General features: G+C 38.7%; 1 long non-coding RNA gene across 1 annotated transcript; it reads left to right on the top strand.

The window, feature by feature from the left end:
• LOC117975623 (uncharacterized) lies at positions 1-17,589 on the top strand. The gene is made up of 3 exons (XR_008620655.2): positions 1-195; positions 12,493-12,549; positions 15,574-17,589. It is a non-coding gene; the product is annotated as an uncharacterized LOC117975623 (long non-coding RNA).
• The last annotated feature ends 7,191 nt before the right edge of the window (positions 17,590-24,780 follow it).

Genomic DNA, 24,780 nt, shown 5'->3' with positions numbered 1-24,780 from the left:
CAGAATAACAGCTAACTAGCAACATATTGGACATGCAGAAATGCCTTGGAGGGATGTGTGCTCCCTGTTAAGAATGAACTTGGGAAAGCAAGGATTGGAGGTATAGAAAAGGAATAAATTGAGTTTGCTCACCTGAGAGTTTCTGGAGGCACTGCAGACTCATTTCTCCCAATGGTTTCACTGCAACCTGTGCCAGTAAGTACCACATGCATGTTGCTTCTTTTATTCTTTCACCAGTATTGCTAACTGAAAGAGACTCTAGACTGAGAAATGACAGATCTCATCTACCTCAAAAAGGTGGATGACAATGAAAACAACTAATGTTTACTTTGCTCTCTCTGCCTTTAACATAGATCAGGAGGGTTGAAATCATCCGAAATGGGAGGAGACAGAACAAACTCATAACTGTAAATTAAATTCTCTGAAGGAAAGAGACAGTGTTATGGGAGTGCAAGGCAAATGAACCTGACCTAGGATGATGTGAGAAAAGCCTTCTCATAAGTTCAGTTGAGATGTGAAAACTGAACAAGAGTTTACTAGGGGGGAGCATATTCTTGATACAATGAACAGTTTGTGCAAAAATATAGGGGGACCAAATATGGTGCATTTGAAGAGCTGAAAGGCCAGTGTGGCTGCAATGCAAAGGCATAAAATTTGAGAATTATTGATATGGAAATCTAAATTTAACTGATAGGTAAGGATTGGACTCTCTAGAGATCAAATATAGAATGAGCAGCTCTCCATTTAATCTAGGTAATATAGGCTAATTCTGCAAAGAAGAAGTAGAAGGGGCAGCCAAAGAGGTAGGAAAAAAACAGGAAAGGGAGTTAAAGAGGCCAAAGTAAAAAAATAAAATGGCTTTAGGAATGAGGGAATGATAAACAATGTCAAGGATTGCAAAGTAAGATAAATGCAAAATATACCTTGGATTTTTGGATAAGGAAGCCATCGGTAACCCTGGAAGGTGGTTGTTTTGTTTTGTTTTGCCTGCTTGCTTTATTATGTGATGATGATGATGATTATTATACTTTAAGTTCTAGGGTACATGTGCACAATGTGCAGGTTTGTTACATATGTATACACGTGCCATGTTGGTGTGCTGCACCCGTTAACTTGTCATTTACATTAGGTATATCTCGTAATGCTATCCCTCCCCCCTCCCCCAACCCCACGACAGGCCCCAGTGTGTGATGTTCCCCCCCCCCCCGTGTCCAGGTGTTCTCATTGTTCAATTCCCACCTATGAGTGAGAACATGTGGTGTTTGGTTTTCTGTCTTTGTGATAGTTTGCTCAGAATGATGGTTTCTAGCTTCATCCATGTCCCTACAAAGGACATGAACTCATCCTTTTTTATGGCCTGCATAGTATTCAATGGTGTATATGTGCCACATTTTCTTAATCCAGTCTATCATTGATGGACATTTGGGTTGGTTCCAAGTCTTTGCTATTGTGAATAGTGCCACAATAAACATACGTGTGCATGTGTCTTTATAGCGGCATGGTTTATAATCCTTTGGGTATATACCCAGTAATGGGATCGCTGGGTCAAATGGTATTTCCAGTTCTAGATCCCTGAGGAATTGCCACACTGTCTTCCACAATGGTTGAACTAGTTTACACTCCCACCAACAGTGTAAAAGTGTTCCTATTTCTCCACATCCTCTCCAGCACCTGTTGTTTCCTGACTTTTTAATGATTGCCATTATAACTGCTGTGAGATGATATCTCATTGTGGTTTTGATTTGTATTTATCTGATGGCCAGTGATGATGAACATTTTTTCATGTATCTGTTGGCTGCATAAATCTCTTCTTTTGAGAAGTGTCTGTTCATATCCTTCGCCCACTTGTTGATGGGGTTGTTTGTTTTTTTCTTGTAAATTTGTTTGAGTTCTTTGTAGATTCTGGATATTAGCCCTTTGTCAGATGGGTAGATTGTAAAAATTTTCTCCCATTCTGTAGGTTGCCCATTCACTCTGATGGTAGTTTCTTTTGCTGTGCAGAAGCTCTTCAGTTTAATTAGATCCCATTTGTCAATTTTGGCTTTTGTTGCCATTGTTTTTGGTGTTTTAGTCATGAAGTCCTTGCCCATGCCTATGTCCTGAATGGTATTGCCTAGGTTTTGTTCTAGGGTTTTTATGGTTTTAGGTCTAACATTTAAGTCTTTAATCCATCTTGAGTTAATTTTTGTATAAGGTGTTAAGGAAGGGATCCAGTTTTAGCTTTCTACATATGGCCAGCCAGTTTTCCCAGCACCATTTATTAAATAGGGAATCCTTTCCCCATGTCTTGTTTTTGTCAGGTTTGTCAAATGGTTGTAGATGTGTGCTATTATTTCTGAGGGCTCTATTCTGTTCCATTGGTCTATATCTCTGTTTTGGTAGCAGTACCATGCTGTTTTGGTTACTGTAGCCTTGTAGTATAGTTTGAAGTCAGGTAACATGATGCCTCCAGCTTTGTTCTTTTAGCTTAGGGTTGTCTTGGCAATGCGGGCTCTTTTTTGGTTCCATATGAACTTTAAAGTAGTTTTTTCCAATTCTGTGAAGAAAGTCATTGGTAGCTTGATGGGGATGGCATTGAATCTATAAATTACCTTGGGCAGTATGGCCATTTTCACGATATTGATTCTTCCTATCCATGAGCACGGAATGTTCTTCCATTTGTTTGTGTCCTCTTTTATTTCATTGAGCAGTGGTTTGTAGTTCTCCTTGAAGAGGTCCTTCACATCCCTTGTAAGTTGGATTCCTAGGTATTTTATTCTCTTTGAAGCAATTGTGAATGGGAGTTCACTCATGGTTTGGCTCTCTGTTTGTCTGTTATTGGTGTAGAGGAATGCTTGTGATTTTTGCACATTGATTTTGTATCCTGAGACTTTGCTGAAGTTGCTTATCAGCTTAAGGAGATTTTGGGCTGAGACAATGGGGTTTTCTAGATATACAATCATGTCATCTGCAAACAGGGACAATTTGACTTCCTCTTTTCCTGATTGAATACCCTTTATTTCTTTCTCCTGCCTGATTGCCCTGGCCAGAACTTCCAACACTATGCTGAATAGGAGTGATGAGAGAGGGCATCCCTGTCTTGTGCCAGTTTTCAAAGGGAATGCTTCCAGTTTTTGCCCATTCAGTATGATATTGGCTGTGATTTTGTCATAAATAGCTCTTATTATTTTGAGATACGTCCCATCAATACCTAATTTATTGAGAGTTTTTAGCATGAAGGGCTGTTGAATTTTGTCAAAGGCCTTTTCTGCATCTATTGAGATAATCATGTGGTTTTTGTCTTTGATTCTGTTTACATGATGGATTATGTTTATTGATTTACATATGTTGAACCAGCCTTGCATCCCAGGGATGAAGCTAACTTGATCATGGTGGATAAGCTTTTTGATGTGCTGCTGGATTCAGTTTGCCAGTATTTTATTGAGGATTTTTGCACTGATATTTATCAGGGATATTGGTCTAAAATTCTCTTTTCTTGTTGTGTCTCTGCCAGGCTTTGGTATCAGGATGATGCTGGTTTCATAAAATGAGTTAGGGAGCATTCCCTCTTTTTCCATTGATTGGAATAGTTTCAGAAGGAATGGTACCAGCTCCTCTTTGTACCTCTGGTAGAATTCGGCTGTGAATCTGTCTGGTCCTGGACTTTTTTAGTTGGTAGGCTATTAATTATTGCCTCAATTTCAGAGCCTGTTATTGGTCTATTCAGGGATTCAACTTCTTCCTGGTTTAGTCTTGGGATGGTGTACGTGTCCAGGAATTTACCAATTTCGTCTAGATTTTCTAGTTTATTTGCATAGAGGTGTTTATAGTATTCTCTGATGTTTGTATTTCTGTGGGATCAGTGGTGATATCCCCTTTATTATTTTTTATTGTGTCTATTTGATTCTTCTCTCTTTTCTTCTTTATTTGTCTTGTTAGCAATCTATCAATTTTGTTGATCATTTCAAAAAACCAGCTCCTGGATTCTTTGATTTTTTTGAAGGGTTTTCTGTGTCTCTATCTCCTTCAGTTCTGCTCTGATCTTAGTTATTTCTTGCCTTCTGCTAGCTTTTGAATGTGTTTGCTCTTGCTTCTCTAGTTCTTTTAATTGTGAGGTTAGGTTGCCCCTTTTAGATCTTTCCTGCTTTCTCTTGTGGGCATTTAGTGCTATAAATTTCCCTCTGCACACTGCTTTAAATGTGTCTCAGAGATTCTGGTATGTTGTGTCTTTGTTCTCATTGGTTTCAAAGAACATCTTTATTTATGCCTTCATTTCGTTATGTACCCAGTAGTCATTCAGGCACAGGTTGTCCAGTTTCCATGTAGTCGAGTGGTTCTGAGTAAGTTTCTTAACCCTGAGTTCTAATTTGATTGCACTGTGGTCTGAGAGACAGTTTGTTATAATTTCTGTTCTTTTACATTTGCTGAGGAGTGCTTTATTTCCAACTATGTGGTCAATTTTGGAATAAGTGCGATGTGGTGCTAAGAAGAATATATATTCTGTTGGTTTGGGATGGAGTGTTCCGTAGATGTCTATTAGGTCTGCTTGGTGCAGAGCTGAGTTCAAGTCCTGGATATCCTTTTTAACTTTCTGTCTCATTGATCTGTTTAATGTTGACAGTGGGGTGTTAAAATCTCCTATTATTATTGTGTGGGAGTCTAAGTCTCTTTATAGGTCTCTGAGGACTTTGTTTATGAATCTGGGTGCTCCTGTATTGGGTGCATATATATTTAGGATAGTTAGCTCTTCTTGTTGAATTGATCCCTTTACCATTATGTAATGGCCTTCTTTGTCTCTTTTGATCTTTGTTGGTTTAAAGTCTGTTTTATCAGAGACTAGGATTTGCAACACCTGTTTTTTTTGTTGTTGTTTTCCATTTGCTTGGTAGATCTTTCTCCATCCCTTTATTGTGAGCCTATGTGTGTCTCTGCATGTGAGATGGGTCTTCTGAATACAGCACACTGATGGATCTTGACTCTTTATCCAATTTGCCAGTCTGTGTCTTCTAATTGGAATATTTAGCCCATTTACATTTAAGGTTAATATTGTTATGTGTGAATTTGATCCTGTCATTATGATATTCGCTGGTTATTTTGCTCGTTAGTTGATGCAGTTTCTTCCTAGCATCGATGGTCTTTACAATTTGGCATGTGTTTGCAGTGACTGGTACCAGTTGTTCCTTTCCATGTTTAGTGCTTCCTTCAGGAGCTCTTGTAAGGTAAGCCTGGTGGTGACAACATCTCTCAGCATTAGCTTGTCTGTAAAGGATTTTATTTCTCCTTCACTTATGAAGCTTAGTTTGGCTGGATATGAAATTCTGGGTTGAAAATTCTTTTCTTTAAGAATGTTGAATATTGGCCCCCACTCTCTTCTGGCTTGTAGAGTTTCTGCTGAGAGATCCGTTGTTAGTCTGATGGGCTTCCATTTGTGGGAAACCCAACCTTTCTCTCTGGCTGCCCTTAACATTTTTTCCTCCATTTCAACTTTGGTGAATCTAACAATTATGTGTCTTGGAGTTGCTCTTCTGGAGGAGTATCTTTGCGGTGTTCTCTGTATTTCCTGAATTTGAATGTTGGCCTGCTTTGCTAGGTTGCGGAAGTTCTCCTGGATAATATCCTGCAGAGTGTTTTCCAACTTGGTTCCATTCTCCCTGTCACTTTCAGGTACACCAATCAGACATAGATTTGGTCTTTTCACATAGTCCCATATTTCTTGGAGGCTTTGTTCATTTCTTTTTACTCTTTTTTCTCTAAACTTCTCTTCTTGCTTAATTTCCTTCATTTGATCTTCAATCACTGATACCCTTTCTCCCCCTTGATCAAATCGGATACTGAAGCTTGTGCATGCATCATGTAGTTCTCATGCCATGGTTTTCAGCTCCATCAGGTCATTTAAGGTCTTCTCTACACTATTTATTCTAGTTAGCCATTCTTCTAATCTTTTTTCAAGGTTTTTAGCTTATTTGCAATGGGTTCAAACATCCTCCTTTAGCTCGGAGAAGTTTGTTATTTCCAATCATCTAAAGCCTTTTTCTCTCAACTTGTCAAAATCATTCTCCATCCAGCTTTGTTCTGTTGCTGGCAAGGAGCTGCATTCCTTTGGAGGAGAAGAGGCACTCTGATTTTTAGAATTTTCAGCTTTTCTGCTCTGGTTTCTCCCCATCTTTGTGGTTTTATCTCCCTTTGGTCTTTGATGATGGTGATGTACAGATGGGATTTTGGTGTGGATGTCCTTTCTGTTTGTTAGTTTTCCTTCTAACAGACCCTCAGCTGCACGTCTGTTGGAGTTTGCTGGAGGTCCACTCCAAACGCTGTTTGCCTGGGTATCACCAGCAGAGGCTGCAGAACAGCAAATATTGCAGAACGGCAAATGTTGCTGTCTGATCCTTCCTCTGGAAGCTTCTTCTCAGAGGGGCACCCCACTGTATGAGGTGTCAGTCAGCCCCTACTGGGAGGTGTCTTCCAGTTAGGCTACTCGGGGGTCAGGGACCCACTTGAGGAGGCAGTCTGTCCGTTCTCAGATCTCAAATTCCATGCTGGGAGAACCACTATTCTCTTCAAAGCTGTCAGACAGGTATGTTTAAGTCTGCAGAAGCTTCTGCTGCCTTTTGTTCAGCTATGCCCTGCCCCCAGAGGTGGATTCTACAGACGCAGGCAGGCCTCCTTGAGCTGCAGTGGGCTCCACCCAGTTCGAGCTTCCCAGCCTCTGAGCCATGCGCGGGATATAATCTCCTGGTGTGCTGTTTGCTAAGACCATTGGAAAAGCACAGTATTAGGGTGGGAGTGTCCCGATTTTCCAGGTACTGTCTGTCATGGCTTCCCTTGGCTAGGAAAGGGAATTCCCTGACCCCCTGCACTTCCCAGGTGACGCAATGCTCTGCCCTGCTCTGCAGGCTGCAGCCACTGTCCGACAATCCCCAGTGAGATGAACCCAGTACCTCAGTTGGAAATGCAGAAATCACCCGTCTTCTGCGTCACTCACGCTGGGAGCTGTAGACTGGAGCTGTTCCTATTAGGCCATCTTGGAACATCCCTCTGCCTGCTTGCTTGTTAGTAATGAATATGGGAGTCAAAGGAAGGTAAGGACATAGAGAGAGAGTATAGACAAGTTTTTTCAGAAGATTTTTTAAGGGTGGAAGAGAGATAGGATTGTAGTTTGCAAGTCAGGGGGGATAAAGGGAAGCCATGGAATTATGTTTAAATCTCTACAGAAAGGAGTCTCAAGACAGAGTGAGCAATAATAATAGTTTAAGGCAGCCAAAAAGATCAGATGAGAAAAAATCTGAAGCACAATTATAGGAACTGCCCTTAGACAGAAGTAGAAACAATCAAGGTGAGGGGAAAAAAAGTTCATTCCGCTTTTAGGTTTGGCAGTGGAATTAAGGGAGTCCCCATCAGATGTCTTCAGTTTTCCTTGCAACCCAGTAGACACGTAATTTGCTGCCTAGTCCCCACCTGCATAACTCCTGAATATCACCCCTCTTTCGCCGTCTTTCCCAGTTCTACCTGGTAATCCTCTAGAATATCTGGTCTCAACTACTCCCCTCATGTTCTTCCATTCCAAACTCATCAGGAACCTTCACCATGGTCTTCACTCCAATCATAGTGGCCTCTGTGAAAGCACTGCTGTGCTGGGGTTACTCAGCCCCCATTATCCCCCCTACCTCTACCCTATACCTTTGGGGCACCAGGGCTGTGCTGTGGTCTGAAGAAGTCAATGACCCATCCCAACTCTCTCAGTCTTTGTTGCTGTGACCCAGTGTACAGCATCTGTTCAGAGCTCAAGCATGATATGGCTGACAGATATGGTCTTTTGAACACAGCTCCTATTTTCTACCTAAACTTCTGTAGCTAGTGGGTAGACAAACATCTTGCCATCCCTCCATAATTCTTTTCTGCTTTATCCACTCTCTTTCCTAATATCTTATATTTTTAAAGTTCCCTATCAATTCATGAAAATAAGTACTCAGAGGAGTGGCAAGGATCATGAAGTGATTAAAATGTAAAGGATTTTAAGGAAAACAGGAGAAATTAGGACAGGAGTCTGAATAGCAAAGTTCAGAGCATGGTAAGAACTTTGAACTTCATTGTGAGGTGCTGGGGAGCCACCTAAATGTCTGAAAGTTTGAGAGAAAGAGGCTGGGACACAAGAAGGACAGGGATGAGGAAGGGGAATAGTAAAATGATTAGATTTGCAGTTTTTAATGATCTCTTTCACAATGGTGAGGAGGATAAATTGGAAGCATGGAGAACATTGGGCATAAAAGGGACAGTTAGGAGACTCCAAGTCTCTGGGCTGAGCAACAAAGTTGATGGCTGTGTGATATACTGAGATTGAACATGTGGGGTTGGGAACAGGTTTATAGGACAAGAGAAGGAGTTGAATTTGTTTTTGACATTTTAACCTTGTGGAATATCAAAGTGGAAATATCCTGTAGGCAGATATCTGCTATCTGAAGCACAGAAGAGACATTTAGGCTGCAGACATAGGTGTGAGAACCACATATATGAAAGAGATTCCTCAGAGAGCACATGCAGCACGTGAAGAGGGAAGGCTAAGGATAGAATCCCGATGAACCCCCAATATTTACAGGACCTAGAGGAGAAGGTACACATGAAGCAGATGAAAAAATTGCTAGAAGAAAAGAAGAGCTAAGTGAGGTGGTGTCACAAAAGCCAAGAAAAGAGAGAAGTTCACAAGCCAGAGCTTGATCAAGTAAGAAGTCAAATAAGATCAAGATGGAGAGGATCTAGCAACTCATAAATCCATATGCAGTTTCATGGGAGGAGAAGACAGACTGATGTAGAATGAAGAGAAACTGGGAAGTTAAGTGGAGACTGAATGTAGGGAACTCAACGTGAACAGTGGAGAGAAGGCAAAATTTAGTATGGTAGCTTAGACTTTGCTAGGTAAAGGAGTGTTTATTTCTTTTTGGAATGGTGGCTACCAAAGACTGAGGGAACTTCATGAACATGTTTTATAGACTGAAAGAAAAGAGACAGGGGAAAGGAAGAGGTTAAAAATGTAAAGGAATTTGTTTATAATGGACAGAGATTTCAGGATGCACCATGGGAAGGGATGGAGAAAAGAGGTTGCGAAAAGAGTAATGAGAGTGTGCAAGAATATGGTGCTCAAGGCCTGATGGTTCAAGGACTACTCAAGCATGGTATGGCTGGCAGAAATGCATGGAACTAACTGGACTGTGTTTTTAAGTCAGTTTTGAGAGAAAGTTCTTTTGACTGGAACTGGGGCAGGTATCAAGTACTGGAGTGTGCTGATTGCCATTGGCAACCAATCCCCAGAAATACTAACACAACTGAAATGTTATAATTGTCCATTACAAAATTAAAATGACTTGCCCATAATAAGCATGCATAATATTTGTAAAATAAATGAATTAAGCTGCTCTGGATTTTTTGAGGGATTGGGAGAAGGGAAATGGTGAATACTAAAGGTATAGAAAGGAGTACTGGGGAGAGAAAGAATCCCAGGGGAGAAAGATGAGATAACAAAGCCCAGCAGAGAATAAAAACACCTGATGCATGGAAGAAATGCATTTTGTCCATGTTTGCTATAAGTAAAGTACAAAAAAAGTATTTTTTTCTTTGCTCTGAATTGTTTGTTTATTTCAAGGACTGTATCTTCTTGCCTAGGATAATGAAAATCTGTCTAGGGCAGGAGTTGGTTTCTACCACTACTTCCTAAAAACAAGTAGCATAATATGGCTAGAGTAGAGATGTTAAGCATCCGGGTTTACTAACTGTGTGGCCTTAAGCAAATGACTTAGGATATATATTTTAGTCTCCTCATATGTAAAATGTAGCTAAAAATAGCACCTTTTTCACTGAGCTGTTGAGAAAAATCAAATGAGATTATGTAGGTTAGAGATTTACTTGAGAGATGGTAATAATTCAATGGATTAGTAATTTTCATAAAAGGCTCACCTTATCCTATGAGCTCTATGTCTTGGTGAAAAGGAAAGGCCCAGACAGTTCTAATTAAAGTGGATGCTGCGTAGTTACACCATCCACTCCTAGGGCCTCATTTGAAATGGTGAATTGAATTTACCTTCAGGCCTAGTTAGATTTAGATATAGGGACTCCTGTGGAAAGTCTCAACATTTCTCCATTTCCACTCTAACTACTTCTAATATACTCTGGAGATCCAACCTTCACAGGCATGAAGGCTGTGGAATAGAGACAGTGAGCTCTTTAATGTTTCAGAGAATTCAGGCTGCTGCAAGCAAAAAAGGCTGGGAAGTCCAAACTTATTCCAGGTGAAAAGCAACCACTCTGTGTCTCTTTTTCCATAGCACCTCAGCTTTGTCTGTGTCTTTACTGCATTTCCTCTCTCTACCAGCTGGAAAGTCTTTGTGTTCTTCAGTATAACTTTTGGGGGGATTTTCTAATTAGCTTCACGCATACTGTTGCCCTGTATTCATCAGCTATTGCCAAAAAAAAAAAAAAAAAGCGTAATGAAACATTCAACAACTCAGTGGCTTACAATAAGCTTTCATTCTGCACATCTGCAGGTTAACTGCAGTTCAGCTGATCTACCCTGGGGTCAACTGAGAAGATTTGCTCCAAGCCTATGGGGCTTGCTTTACTTCTGTCCCACGTGTGTTCACACTGGGGCTCAGGCAGGAGGGGCAGCAGAGTCTTGGGCATTCTCCTTTCCTGCATGTAGTTGTAGAATGAGAGGATGACTAGACACATGTCATATCTCACGAGGCCTCAGTCTGGCACATGTCACATCCACCCATAATCCATCAGCCAAGCCACATACACTCTGCCTACTCTCATAAAGCAATGTCAACTGGCAAAAGCCATGGATGCAGAATTCTAAGGCAGGAAATTTTGAAGAATGGCAAAAGAGGTTTGAAACAACTGTAATCCATATGCATGAGGTGCCCACTCTCATCTAATCTTTGTATGTACTTACACAGAAGGCAGCTGAGTAGCACAGCCCACAGTGCCCATGGGCCAATGCGCATGATGCAGCATCACTCACATATCTAGTGTGTGAACACAAGGAAATGTGTAAATAGCATGAGGAAAAAGAATAGAAGGGAACAGATTGCTTTTATTACTCATAAAACTTGACCATGAATTTGTTTCTAAAAGAAAAAAGACCAGTCAAGTCTGTTTGGAGGTACATTTATTGAAGAAGATGAGTTATAATTCAAAAGGAATAAAGTTATGAACCCCCAAAGAGTTGAGACTTAACAAATAACTGTGGGAGATCCTTGCTGTAGACGCTTCTCATGTGCACGAATTTCAGTTACCAGTTTTCGTAAATAACACCAGTCCTTCATGATTAAAAATCAGTTACCATAGTATATCAACTGTGGTTAATTGTATAAAGTACAAACTTCATTATTAGCTCTTTAATCTGCAAATCACTGTGTAAATAAGAGACCTGCATCTTGATCACTGAACAGTCATGTTGCTTCTTTCAAAGTCTGTCAGTGATTGGTTACTGTGCATCTTTTATTCAGTTCGTGCACATACAGCAAAGCATGTAGTTGTGTAGTTTTCTTGTCTCCCAATTACAAATGCATGTAACATTTTACAAAAATGGTTAATGCGATGTTAGTTACAACAGCTTAGAAGTTAAGGAGAGGGGTTGCTGCTGCCTCAGGGGCTAAGAATGGAAGGGAACAGACAGCTGTCATGGAAGAGCGACCAACTCAGTGCTGGTGCCTCGACTTCTGCGGGGACCACACCCACCTGGTTCTAAAGGTGATAAAAGATGCTGGAGGGATGCACACAAGAGATGGAAGATGCTCCCACTGGAGCAGCCTCTTTCTTCCCCACCTTGCAGCTTCCCACTGGTGCTTCCCACTGGTGGAATCTGACTGAAAGCCAGTTGTCAAGTTAGTGTGGGAAATACAGTTTTCAGACACCTAGTTGTGGCATTTACGGAGTTGAATATAGAAGGGTTGGATTGGGTCTGAGAGACAGTAGGCAAATAACTACCAGAACTGCCATCACCATTTCTCCCAGGGATTGTTGGCAAACTAGGATTGCTCTAGTACCCCTGGTCTCTGAAGAGGCATGTCTACTGGGCCACTGTCATAAGTCTGCTACACCTGTAAATCAGGCAGTGATACAAATGGACACATGTAGCCCAAATATCAACCAGAAGTCAGTTACAACTATTTTTTCTTGGTCCACAGAAATCAGACTTCTTTTTCCCCTCCAAAGGCTACCATTGTTATTTGCTAATAGTTTATTTCATTTCTTATCCTCAAATGGCTAACATTTGTGTGATTCCGTGTCCAAGACCTCTGCTTGTCTTCTTTTATCTATTCTCAGGCTGTGGGGCTGCTTATTCTTTACCTCCTTTCTCATTTGCTTCTCTATCTCTGGTAATGAGGTATCCTGGGTGTTGATTCTTCGAGAGTATCTTGCAGTTTGCCATGCAAAGAAAAAGAGGCTACAGAATCTGAGATTTTATTTACTTCAACTTTTTCTGTTTCTTTCTCATACCCCTGCTGACCCACTTGGAAGAAACAACTCTATCCCTTTGGAGGATTTTAAACTCATGCTCTGAAAAAGAAAACAATGGTTTGTACTCACTTCTTAATATTTTCTTGTTTTCTCTAACATACATTCTTTTACACATTTGTGTGTGATAAACAGAGATACTTCTAGCATTGGAGTTGCCTAAACAGTAACATTAAGACAGTTCCGGGATCCTCCCTGATTCCCCCTTGTATTGGTGGCAGTGTCATCACATGGAGGAGGATGAGCGAATTTATACAGTGAAAATTAGTATATGTTACTAACTCCATAACCCTTGACTAAAATAATATACATAACCAGCCTTAAATTCTAATTTCCACAGCTATTTTTTTTCCAAATAGGTCTTGCATATGCTAAGAAGCTATAAGAAAAATACCAAAGAGTTAAATTGACCAATGCTTGTTTTTCATTGTATTTTTTTGGGTTTTACTGTTTTTTATGGCACACTTTTAGAGCTACCTCACTTTTGACTGAAAAACATAGATATTATAATATGTAATATAATATATAACACACACACAAATGTTATGTGGCTATATTATATATTATGTAACATACATATTCTATAGCTGATTAATAGGAATAAACAATTCATAGAAAATATTGGTTTTGTTCATAGATATACACATACATATGTATATAGTGTAAAAATGTCGGTTTTTTTCATCATTGTATATACATAAATATATACATATATACATATAACGTGATGACCACAACTAACATTTTCTATGAAGTATTCAATCCTATAGCTATAAAATTAAAGTGTATTCTGGTGGAAAGAGGCTTAGGTGACCTGGGTCTAGTTCAGGCTCTAATAATTAGCTTTGGAATCTAAGCATATTCATTTAACCTTTCTGGACCTCACTCTGCTTATATGCAATAAGAGAGAATAAACTAGGTCAAGGATGGCAAGCAGGATTCATCTTGACTACCAACTCCAGAAAGCAGCTTGTTAAGTGCTGAGTTGAGAATTATAGGCTGAGTATGGGCTTAATAAGGAAGTACACCATGATCCATTAGTGCTGTCTGCTATGGATGCAGGAGGTGGAGAGCAGGCCATGAGTGCCATATATTAGCTGTCTCCTTGGATGAGATTGCCTCCAAGGTCACTTGTACTATGCCATATAATTCAAGATATTTATCACTTAAATTTAAATTTATAAACATAAAACAAACTGGAAAAACAAATCTTGAGGGTCCCTATCTAAGTATGGATTTTGGGAAAACACTTTTTCCTTGGAAGTAGACATAAAAAAGGAAGTTTCTGCCAGAACTTTTTTGAAAGAATTTTTAAGATAATGTAAACTTATCTTCCTTCACTCTTTCATTCTCTCCTGAAATATTTATTAAGTACTAACTTTGAAATTGACACAGTGCTTGGTGTTGAATATTTGCTGAATTGAATTGAAATGGAGGATTGAAAGATGAATAAGACATAGTTCTCGCTCTTGTGGAGTTCATGGCCCAGTGGGAAAGGCAGACTTCCTAGCAGGTAATTATAATACAACGTGTTAAATGCTACAATGATCTTGTGAAGCCCAGAAAATGAAATGACTAACTCTGTCTCAAGGAATTTGCTGCAGGCTCCACAGAGGAGGTGACACCTGAGCTGAGTGTTAAGAATGAATAAAAATTATCCTTGAGAGAATAGTTTAAGCATTTTGGTCCTATTGGCAAAAGAATTTCTTCCCAGAAGTTGTTTGTAATTTTTTGTGTGTTGTTTTGGTTAAGATGGAATCTAGAAAACTGATGTATCATTGTTAATGATTATTCTGATGTTTAAGAAATTAATCAGATGATGTGGGCCTGGAAATGAGATTTGACTGCCTAGGAGAGGAGGAATGATGCATTTCAGATGGAAACTTACATATCCCTGGATGATAACCTTGGGAACAGCTTGGAAGGGGGAGAGCAGAACTGTGCTGACCAAAACTGGATGCTCAGAGAGAATGGAGGTGGGTGTGTTGGCTGAGAAGGGGGCACTGGGGCTGCTCCTCAGAAAATTCGTGTGAGGTTTTGGGAAGGAGTGACTTCCCAGAAGAGGACCTAGCTTCTCCAGGGAGGTAGTGATGGAAAGAGTGTCCATGCTGGAGAAGGACAGTGAAGTGTCATGAGGGAACATGGAGATGGAGGTCAAGAAGAGGAGTCTGTCCCTCGAAGAAAGGTGATGTGGAACCTGTGGAGGACAAGTTGATTGGGTACTAGTGAGTGAAGACTTCACTATTAATGTGTGTGAAAAGCCAAAACCTAAGACACAATTAAGAAAAAAACAAAAACAATTAAGGAAAAATACCGTCTTGGTTTCTGGAGAGAAGTAGAATTCTCAGGCCTGAGGCCTTTGGGAAGGGATGAGATGCAGATTCCAACTCCTTCTCCTTATGAGCTGTTGAAAACTGCTGGGGAAAAGAAGCATCCACTGCTCTGAGTCTTATCATCATATATTAGTTTTGACTACTCATATACTCATACATAGTTTTGTCAACTTCATATACTCATATATAGACTTCCCAGACTCATACTTAAAAAAAAACTACGTACATAGACTTCATAGACTCATGCAGTTAAAAAAAGGAAAAAAGATAATATGAATGGTTGATTATACAAGGTAAAATAATTACAAATATGAATATGTATAGCAGATGACACATGATTTATGTTTATTAAAAAGTTATAGCTGATCAAGAAGGTAATACTATAATTAATGTATACAATATTTTATTTGTCATATTAAGTTAATTTTATTTTGAAACTATAGCCAAAAAACTTTGAAGCTGTTGCCTATCTGTATTTATATATCCATGTATGACTAAATATGTACATATGAAGTTATATTAATAAATACTTTACTACAAGTAACTGTATGAATAATGAACAAAAGAAGTAAAATTAGATTTTTGTTTTTTTTTAATAAAAATAACTAAATTATTCTCTTCCCATATTAGTAGAGGTTTCCCTTTGTCACCAAAATAATCTGTTAACTGTTGGTGGTTTTTCATATATTCTTAAATCGTTTTTGAAAACAGTTCTTACCTTTATTTAATTAGTTTATTTATTTTGAGACAGAGTCTTACACTGTGGCCCAAGCTGAGTACAGTGGCACAAACACGGCTCACTGCAGCTTCAACCTCCTGGGCTCAAGTGATCCTCCCACCTCAGCCTCCTGAGTAGCTAGGACTACAGGCATGTACCACCAGATCTGGCTAACTTGAGTCTTTGCTATTTTTTTTAAAAAGGTTACATTTCCAATAATCATTGTTGTTTGTTGTGTGATTTTGCAATGTTAACTGTAAATATTTCTTGTGTTTATATACTTATGACAGATTTTGTCTCCTTTAACAACCGTTTTTGGTTTTTGCCTTCCCCAAACTCAGAATAATAAAATCAGTGAAATGTCAAGAAAGAAAGGAAGCAAGGAAGGAAGGAAGGAAGAAAGAGAGAGAGAGAGAAAGAAAGAAAGAAAGAAGGAAAGAATGAAAGAAAGAAAGAAAGGAAAAGAAGGAAAGGAAAGAAAAAGGAAGAAAAAGGAGGAAAAAGAAAACGGAAAACTGTTGGGCAGAGCAAGGTGAACCCGACTGCAAATTTCCCTGACATAGACTTCACCATTGTCTGGAGGGTTTCATTGCTGATACTCGGAGCTGTCGCCATGTGTTAGCATGCCCAGCAGATAAAGTTAGCAATTGGATTTGCATCTTAAACTGCGGTTCCCATCGTGGCAGCAGAGCAGCCTGCTTAGGCTTCTCGAGTAATCTGGGCCCTCTCTTGGGTAAGCATAGATAAGAGGCTGAACAGTGAGCACTCTGCCCATTTAACCTACTGGAAAAGCACATTTACAGATTAAGACTGCAACAAACCTTTTGTTGTCCCAAAAAGATAAAACCAGACGTGTTAGAGGAATAAAAATGTGATCCATGTTCTGAATGCTATAGATTGGGTGCTACGTCTGCCATATAAGATTAGACTTTGCAGGCGGATATATCTAGTTTTAGCCTCATAGCACTTTTCGAGAGGCCCCTCAACAAGATCATCATTTTACAGTACAATTAATGAACTCCTTAAGCAGATTGCATCAGAGTTGACAGCAAAACTACCCCTCCTATCCTTTCACAGTGAGACATACACAGTTGGGGCAGGGCTAGGAGAAACTAACATTTAGGTTTTGATTTAGGCACATTATTTTCTAAATTTGAGTTGTGCATGTCATGTGTGTAGTTAGTTTTGGCCAATTTTCTTTTTCTTGCTGGTTTTTTCTTTTTGTAACCTTAAAGAAAATTTCACAGGGTACAGTGTGTTTCTTTACTATATAGAGTGCTTGGTTCCATTTTAGAAAATTGCTATGGAGAATCCACTAATGCTATAAATTCATATTAAAATATATTTGTACATCCACAGACTCAGCAATCCCACTCCTAGGTCTATACTCTGTAGAAATGAAAATACATGAGCACCAGAGTAAATGTACAAGAATGTCCATAGCAGCATTTGTAATAGCCCTAAACTGAAAATAACCTAGGTGTTCACCAATGGTAGAATATTCTGTAAATAAAATGGAATGTCATGCAAAGCAAAAGAATAAACTGCTGCTACACAGGAATATGGATAAATGCCACAAACATAATAGTAAAGTCAGACACCCCCCACCCCAACACTCACACACAAAAGAAGACCAGCACAAAGAAAAGATTTTATGTAATTTGCTTTGTATGAATTTCAAAAGCAGGCAAAACCGAGCTGCACTGACAGAATTTAGAGAAGGGGTTACATTCGGAGGAGCCAGTGACTGAGAAAGGACATGGCAGGGACTTCTGCTCTACTGGGGACACTCCATTTCTTGATCTGGATGGTGGTTACACAGTGTGTTTACTATGAAATGTCACCACTAGACACACTTATGATTTGTGCACTTTTCTGTGTATATATTTTTACTTCTATAAAAAATTTTAAAAGTGGTTTGCCCTTTTATTTGTAATATTCAGATGTCTTAAATGTGAGACACATTTAATTACTTTGTACATATTAGCACATTGCACAAGGTATTAGTATTTTGATTTTGATGTTCCTGTAAATATATATGTGTACCAATTAACATTTTCTGAATTTTGTGACATTCTTTATGGCGGCTAATACTGTGGCAAACATTGATAAATTTTAAGAATGGACTAACAAATTATGTCAAAGATTCTTCTAGAATGGAAAAACTGCTATTCGCTAATAGCATCAACTATTGAGGAAAATTATATTTTATTTTAACATGTATGTACTTATTTTATTGAATATAGGCATTACACAACTCATTCAAACATGGTTTGACTTTGCTACCATCTTCACTTTCTGCCTCCCTTCATATTGTATTGTACTGTTTGGCATCCTCCCTTTCTCTAAAAAGAATTTAAGATTACATTCTCCCTTTATGTCTGTGTTACCTACTTATAAGATACATACATGTGGACTTTTCCTGTCTTTTTGTCTAAAATCATTGATGTCTTCTCAGAATGTTGTGTGTGTATGTGTGTAGTGATATTAATAATATAATAGAGAAATTGCAGTCATGTTGAAAAGAACCAAAGACAATAGTTGAGATTCCTGTTTTCAGACAGGCAGTTGCTGTCTAAGAAATTTAGTGTTTTAAAGCATTCTATTAAGAACTTGGAGAGATGGTAAAATCATAAGATCTAGGTGAAGCAAACAAGATAACAAGCCCTACTGTTTTTCAACTTTTTCAACCTGATAGAATTATAGAATGTTAGTGCTGGGTGGGACAGAGGACAGACACTCAACAAATTCATAAAAATGGTCCCTCAGAGCCTGCTCGGGGCTGGTGTGTGTGCTCCCAAGGCCCTATATGTAAAGGAGATGCCACCCTGAACCTGCCCCCTTTGCAAAATCACCTTAGTACCATGGAGTCAAGAAACAGTTAAAGATGAACGGGCTATACCAACTTTGTAGAGGGGACGCTTGCCCTCCTAGAGATGGCACCCCATTAAGAAGGCTGGATGCCTGGAATTCCTTTCCATTGTGCTTCACTTGTAAATTTTTAAACTTTGCTTCAGTCCTAAGGCCTGTGGTAGAAGAACACAGCTTTCCAATCTTATCTATTTTCCAGTGTAGGATAAACATGTTGGGTTTAGTTAAATTATGAATGCTGATAATATTCATTTGGTACAATTTATATTCTTCTTTTATCTTTTTATTTTTGACAGTTTAGGCCGGGGCATAAAGCATAATTATATCCTTGGCATCCTCCCTTAGAAGTTTTAAATCAGTTCATGAGGCTTTCAGCGTGGCTCATGTCATTTATCCATCAGCATTCAGTCCATTTAATCCGGGCCTCTCAGCCGCTCAGCCCTAGCCCCTGTTGTGAATGATTGGCCTGCTCCAGTGCTCCCAGCTTCTCCTGTCACGTCGCATTTGCATAAAAGAGGACAGATAACCAAATTTGAGCACACAAATGAAAATGCTAAGCGCTAAACCTGTCACAGTTGTTGTTCAACTAATTGTGAAAAATGTGATTTGCTCGCCTTTCACTGTTTGTCATGCGGACCCCCTTCTCAAAAGTGCCTTGGCTTCTGCCTCTGTCTATGTAGCTTTTAAACTCTTGAGCACAAGCAGCCCACCCTGGGGATTACTTACCTCTCCTACCAGCTTTTAATGTTGGCTCATCTTCTTGACTAAATTAGGCCACCATGGCAAACAAACACATAATTAAAAACCCAGGAAAGACAACTGCAGTTGCACTTCTTAAATTGATTTTTACAATGCTGGTGTATGCCTCCATGTGCTCTTCCATTTGATCATTTTATTTCTTTATATAACCTTTTGATAGAAGAAATTTAAAGACGGGTGGTGTTGCAAGCTTTATGTTTTTAAAACCTATGTGTTATTTTTTTTCTTACTTTCTGTTTCTCAAATAACAAAAATTGTATAATGGGTCTTAAAAAGCACATTCCTCTTCCCTAATATCTGACCTGACATACCAGTATACATTTTTAATCAAGGTTTCAAATGATCCCGTTTGAAGTAGTATTAGAAACAATGGATAAAATTCCTTTGCCTACAACACTCAATCACAGGACCCCTTTTAAATGGTATGTAATATGGGTATTTAAAAAAACTTGCATGTGTTATATGCACAATGCAGTTCAGTATTTGCTATATAGGAGATTTAACTGTTTTCTTTTTACGGGCATTAAGTTAGTAATTTCTTGATGTCCATTAAAACAATACACATATGGTTTGTCTAGTGTCAAAAACTCATTTTCTAAAAGTCATGCAAGAAAATGTCTCCTTTGTTTATAACAATATCACTGACTGCTTTGCTGCATTAATTTGCTCCTAATAGTTTAGGTTCAGGCAACAATGAAGATGGCATTAACTAAAGTTGAAACCTTTTAAGCTTGAGTATAGCTTAAATCACCTTTGAGAATTGGAAGGGTATAGTCTTGAAATTGGGTTGAAATGAAATGTGACATTACAGTGACAGTTTGCAGTTTGCAGAAGTTGGATGTGGTGTCATTTATTGCAGTATGCCTTTGGGATTTATCTTTAGTAGGTCATATGAAATGATTAATGGAAGAAATATTTAAATAGATATACACACGTATATACAGCATTTAGTGTGTGTGTATATATATATATACAAACAAATACATAACTCTTTCATTTTACACAGTCACATCCTAAAGAGAACAATATGTCTTTCTGTTTGCTACAACCTCCGAAATGCTGAGAAATTAAATCCAATTTGAAAATTTGAGTGTGCACACATCTTTTTACAATGTTTCATCCCATTTTATTTTAAAAAAGATTATAGTATGAAATGCTTACTACTTTGAAACATAAATGATACATTTAAGAGGTGAATTTTTTTTTTTTTACAGAGCTAGGGAAATATTTCACTCCTGGTACATTTTGTGTAGGCTTTTTCTACAGGCATACCTCAGAGATATTGCAAGTTTGGTTCCAGACCACTAGAATAAAGTGAATATCACACTTTTACATTTCTTGGTTTCCCAGCATGTGAAAGTTATGTTTACACTATACTGTAGTCTATTAACTGTGCAATAGCATTATGTCTAAAAAGCAGTGTACCTTCTTTAATTTAAAAATACTTTATTGCTAAAAAATGGTAACAATCTTCCAACTCTTGTTATGCTGATATTTTGACCTCCTTCCATGAATCATGAATGTTCTTAATGGAATCTAGAATGGTGAATCATATCCAGAAGATTTTCAATTTACTTTCCCAGACCCATCAGAGGAATCCCAATCTATGGCAGTTATAGCCTCACAAAATGAATTTCTTAAATAATAAGTCTTGAGAGTTAAAATGACTCCTTGATCTATGGGCTGCTGAATGGATGTTGTGTTACAGGCATGAAAACAACATAAATCTCCTTGTACAGCTCCATCAGAGCTCTTGGGTGACCAGGTGAATTGTCAATGAGCAGTAATATTTTGAAATAAATCTTTTTGTTTGAGGTTTCAATAGTGGGCTTAAGATATTCAGTAAATCATGCTGAAAGCAGATGGGAGGTAGGCTTTGTTGTTCCATTTCTAGAGCACAAATAGAATAGATTTAGCATAATTCTTAAAGGCCTCAGGACTTTTAGAATGGTAAATGAACATTGGCTTCAACTTAAAGTCACCAACTGCGTTAACTCTAACAAGACACTCAACCTGTCCTTTGAAGCTTTGAAGCCAGGGACTGACTTCTCTGTAGAGATGAAAGTCCTAGATGGCATCTTCTTTCAATGGAAGGCTGTTTTGTCTAAATTAAATATCTACTATTTAGTGTAGCCACCTTCATCAATGATCTTAACTAGATTTCCTGGAAAACTTGCTGCAGCTTCTGCATCAGCACCTGCTGCTTCACCTTGCACTTTTGTGTTACAGACGTGTCTTCTTTTCTTAAACCTCATGAACCAACTTCCAATAGCTTCAGGCTTTTCTTCTACAACTTCCTCACCTTTCTTAACCTTCAAAGAACTGAAGTGAGTTAAGGCCTTTCTCTGGATTAGGCTTTGGCTTATAGGAATGTTGTGGCTGGTTTGATCTTCTTATCCGGACCACTCAAACTTTCTCCATATCAGCAATAAGGCTGTTTTGCTTTCTTATCATTAATGTGTGCACTGGAGTAGCACTTTTAATTTCCTTCAAGAACATTTTATTTGCGTTCACAACTTGGCTAACTGGCACAAGTGTCTTAGCTTTTGGCCTATCTCAGCTTTGACATGCCTTCCTCTCTAAGCTTAATTATTTCTAACTTTTGATTTAAAAGGAGAGATTTGTGGCTCTTCCATTCACTTGAACACTTACAGGTCATTGTAGGGTTACTAACTTGCCTAAATTCAATATTGTTATTTCTCAGGAAATAGGGAGGGCCTGAGGAGAGAGAGAGAGACAGGGGAATGGCTGGTGGGTGGAGCAGTCAGAACACAGACATTGATTGGTTAAGTTCACCACCTTATATGGGTGTGGTTTGTGGCGCCCCCAAACAATTACGATAGTAACATCAAACATCACTGATTGCAGATCACCATAACAGATATGTTAATAATGAAAAAGTTTGAAACGTAAGATTTACAAAAATGTGACACAAAGACACAAAGTGAGTACATGCTGTTGGAAAAATGGTACCAACAGACTTGCTCTGTGCAGAGTTGCCACAAACCTTCCATTACTTGTAAAAAATGCAAGGTCAGACCAGGTGCAGTAGTGCATGCCTGTAGTCCCAGCTACTGCGGAGGACTGCTCGAGGCCAGGAGTTGGAGGCATGAGCTATGATGGCGCCTGTGAGTAGCCACTGCACTCCAGCCTGGACAACATGGTGAGAGCTTGTCCTTAAAGCAAACCACCACCAACAACAGAGGCCGGGTAAGGTGGCTCACACCTGTAATCCCAGGACTTTGGGAGGCCAAGGCAGGCAGATCACCTGAGGTGTGGTGTTCAAGACCAGCCAGGCCAACATAGCGAAACCCTGTCTCTACTAAAAATACAAAAATTAGCCAGGTGAGGTTGTGGGTGCCTGTAATCCCAGCTACTTGGGAGGCTGAGGCAGGAGAATTGCTTGAACACAGGAGGTAGAGGTTGCAGTGAGCTGAGATCGGGCCACTGCACTCCAGCCTGGGCAACAGAGCAAGACTCCATCTCCAAAAAAAAAGAACAAAAAAACAAAAAACCAGAAAAACACCATGTCTGTAAAGTATAATAAAACAAAGTTGGCTTGATTTTTATGTCGTTGTTACTATAATTTCTTGTTTTGTGAATGAAAGTCTCTGTCTGCAGGTATATATTTCAACTAGTTACATATGAACAATATTGGTAAATATTACTTATGAGGCGTTTTTATGTTTTGAAACCAAAATTGTGAGAAGACTGCAGAACTTAATTTAACATCCCAAGAAGGATTGAAAGAAACCATCACCAGGGAAATCTCTTAAAACGCTACAAGGCCTTATACAGAGTAGAAACAAAATAGTCTATTCCACTTATATTCTACTTCTAAGTCATGCTAATTCCTCTTCAGTAATTTTTGGTTTCCTTTCTTTTCTTTTCTTCTCTTTTCTCCTCTCCTTTCTTTTCCTTTCCTTTCCTTTCCTTTTCCTTTCCTTTCCTTTCCTTTTCCTTTTCCTTTTCCTGTCCTTTCTGTGATAGAGTCTTGCTCTGTCACCCAGACTGGTGTACAGTGGCATTAATATGGCTCACTGCTGCCTCAACCTTCTGGGTTCAAGCAATCCTCCTGCCTCAGCCTCACAAGTAGCTGGAATCACAAGCATGTGCTACTTTGTCCAACTAATTTTTAAATTTTTTGCCCAGACAGGGTTGGGTCTTGTCATGTTGCCTGGGCTGGTCTTGAACTGCTGGGGTCAAGCAATCCTCCCCACTTTGGCCTCCCAATGTGCTTGGATTATAGGTGTGAGCCACTGCACCTGGCCTACTTACTAACTTTCGGTGAGTTAATGCATGTAACACTTTGGAACAGAATTCAGCAAAGAGTAATTGTCCAAAAATTGTAGCTAGTATTATAGTGCATTCAATATTAATGCTTTACTTTTCCCTTTGACCAATTTTAAATAGTTTCTGAGGTTTCTAAGCAGTCACATTTAGCATTTTCATAGCTTTATATAATATTCTGTAGTTTACCAAATATTTCCACAACCATTTATATTATTACTAGTTTTTGTTTTCTTTTATAAATACATGCAGCTGTCAGTATCTTTGTTCAGTCATGCTCCTTTACCTCTCTGCACCCCCCTCCCTGCTTTTTTTATTATTCTTCTGAGTTAAGTCTCCAGAGGTGAGATTCCCATTTCATATGGCATAATCATTTTATTGATTTTGAATCCTATTGCAAAATCATCATCCAAAAAACACTGAACCGTTTCATAATATCAGCTGCAACCTCTGCCCTCACCAGTGATCTTGCTAGCATTTCCTGTCTTGTGTCTCCCTCAGCTCAAAGTCAAAGCCCAGACTGAGCACTCTGTAACCTACTGCCATGGTCTTTTCTTGTAATACCATGTCTATGTCTAGCACCCCCTTTCTTATTCATTTCACATGACAATGGTTCTTCTCAACCATTGTTCATGTCATGACAGTGTTAGAAGCATTCTTCTGAATTACGTACTTCTTTTTTAAATAAACTTATAAGTTTTTATTAGTTAAACTAGTATATGAATTGTCATCTACTAAGCCTACTATTTCTATTTTATTCTATTGGGACACTGTGTATTCTAGTTCTAAGAATGGAGGCTTTTGGGTCAGATTCCTGTTTAAATCCCAATGCTATCACTTATCAGTGGTGTAACTTCAGGTAGATTCCGTGAACTTTAATTATTTATCTTTGGAATGAAAACAATCATACCAACGTCACATGGTTACTGTGGTATATGGTCTGTGAAATCTTGGCTGGTATCAGGCACTTCATATATAGTAGTTTATTGACTATTTTAATCGTTACTATATTCCTACTGCTGTTCTTTTCTCAAAATATTTCCTGCAAATATTTTTTCATTCCCATCTTCAAACCATTGTAAACAACTGAGATTCTTTGCTTCCTTCTGCTGAATTTGATTTTTTTAAAAAAAATAATCTTTCCTCAATTTTTCATATTGGACTTACCTGCTTAGACACCTACTTCTTTTATTTGGAATTTGAAGATCTCCCAAAGGAATGTTTTTACATGAAAAATTTTTGTTCGAGTAATTAAGTTTAAACGGGAGTAAAAAGCTGAAGGAATCCATAAATTAATATGAAAATGAGTGTTTTCAGTTT

This window comes from Pan paniscus, chromosome 14, assembly GCF_029289425.2.
Source record: "Pan paniscus chromosome 14, NHGRI_mPanPan1-v2.0_pri, whole genome shotgun sequence".
In the NCBI taxonomy this organism is placed as follows: domain Eukaryota; kingdom Metazoa; phylum Chordata; class Mammalia; order Primates; family Hominidae; genus Pan; species Pan paniscus.
This window is presented reverse-complemented; position numbering and strand designations above follow the sequence as displayed.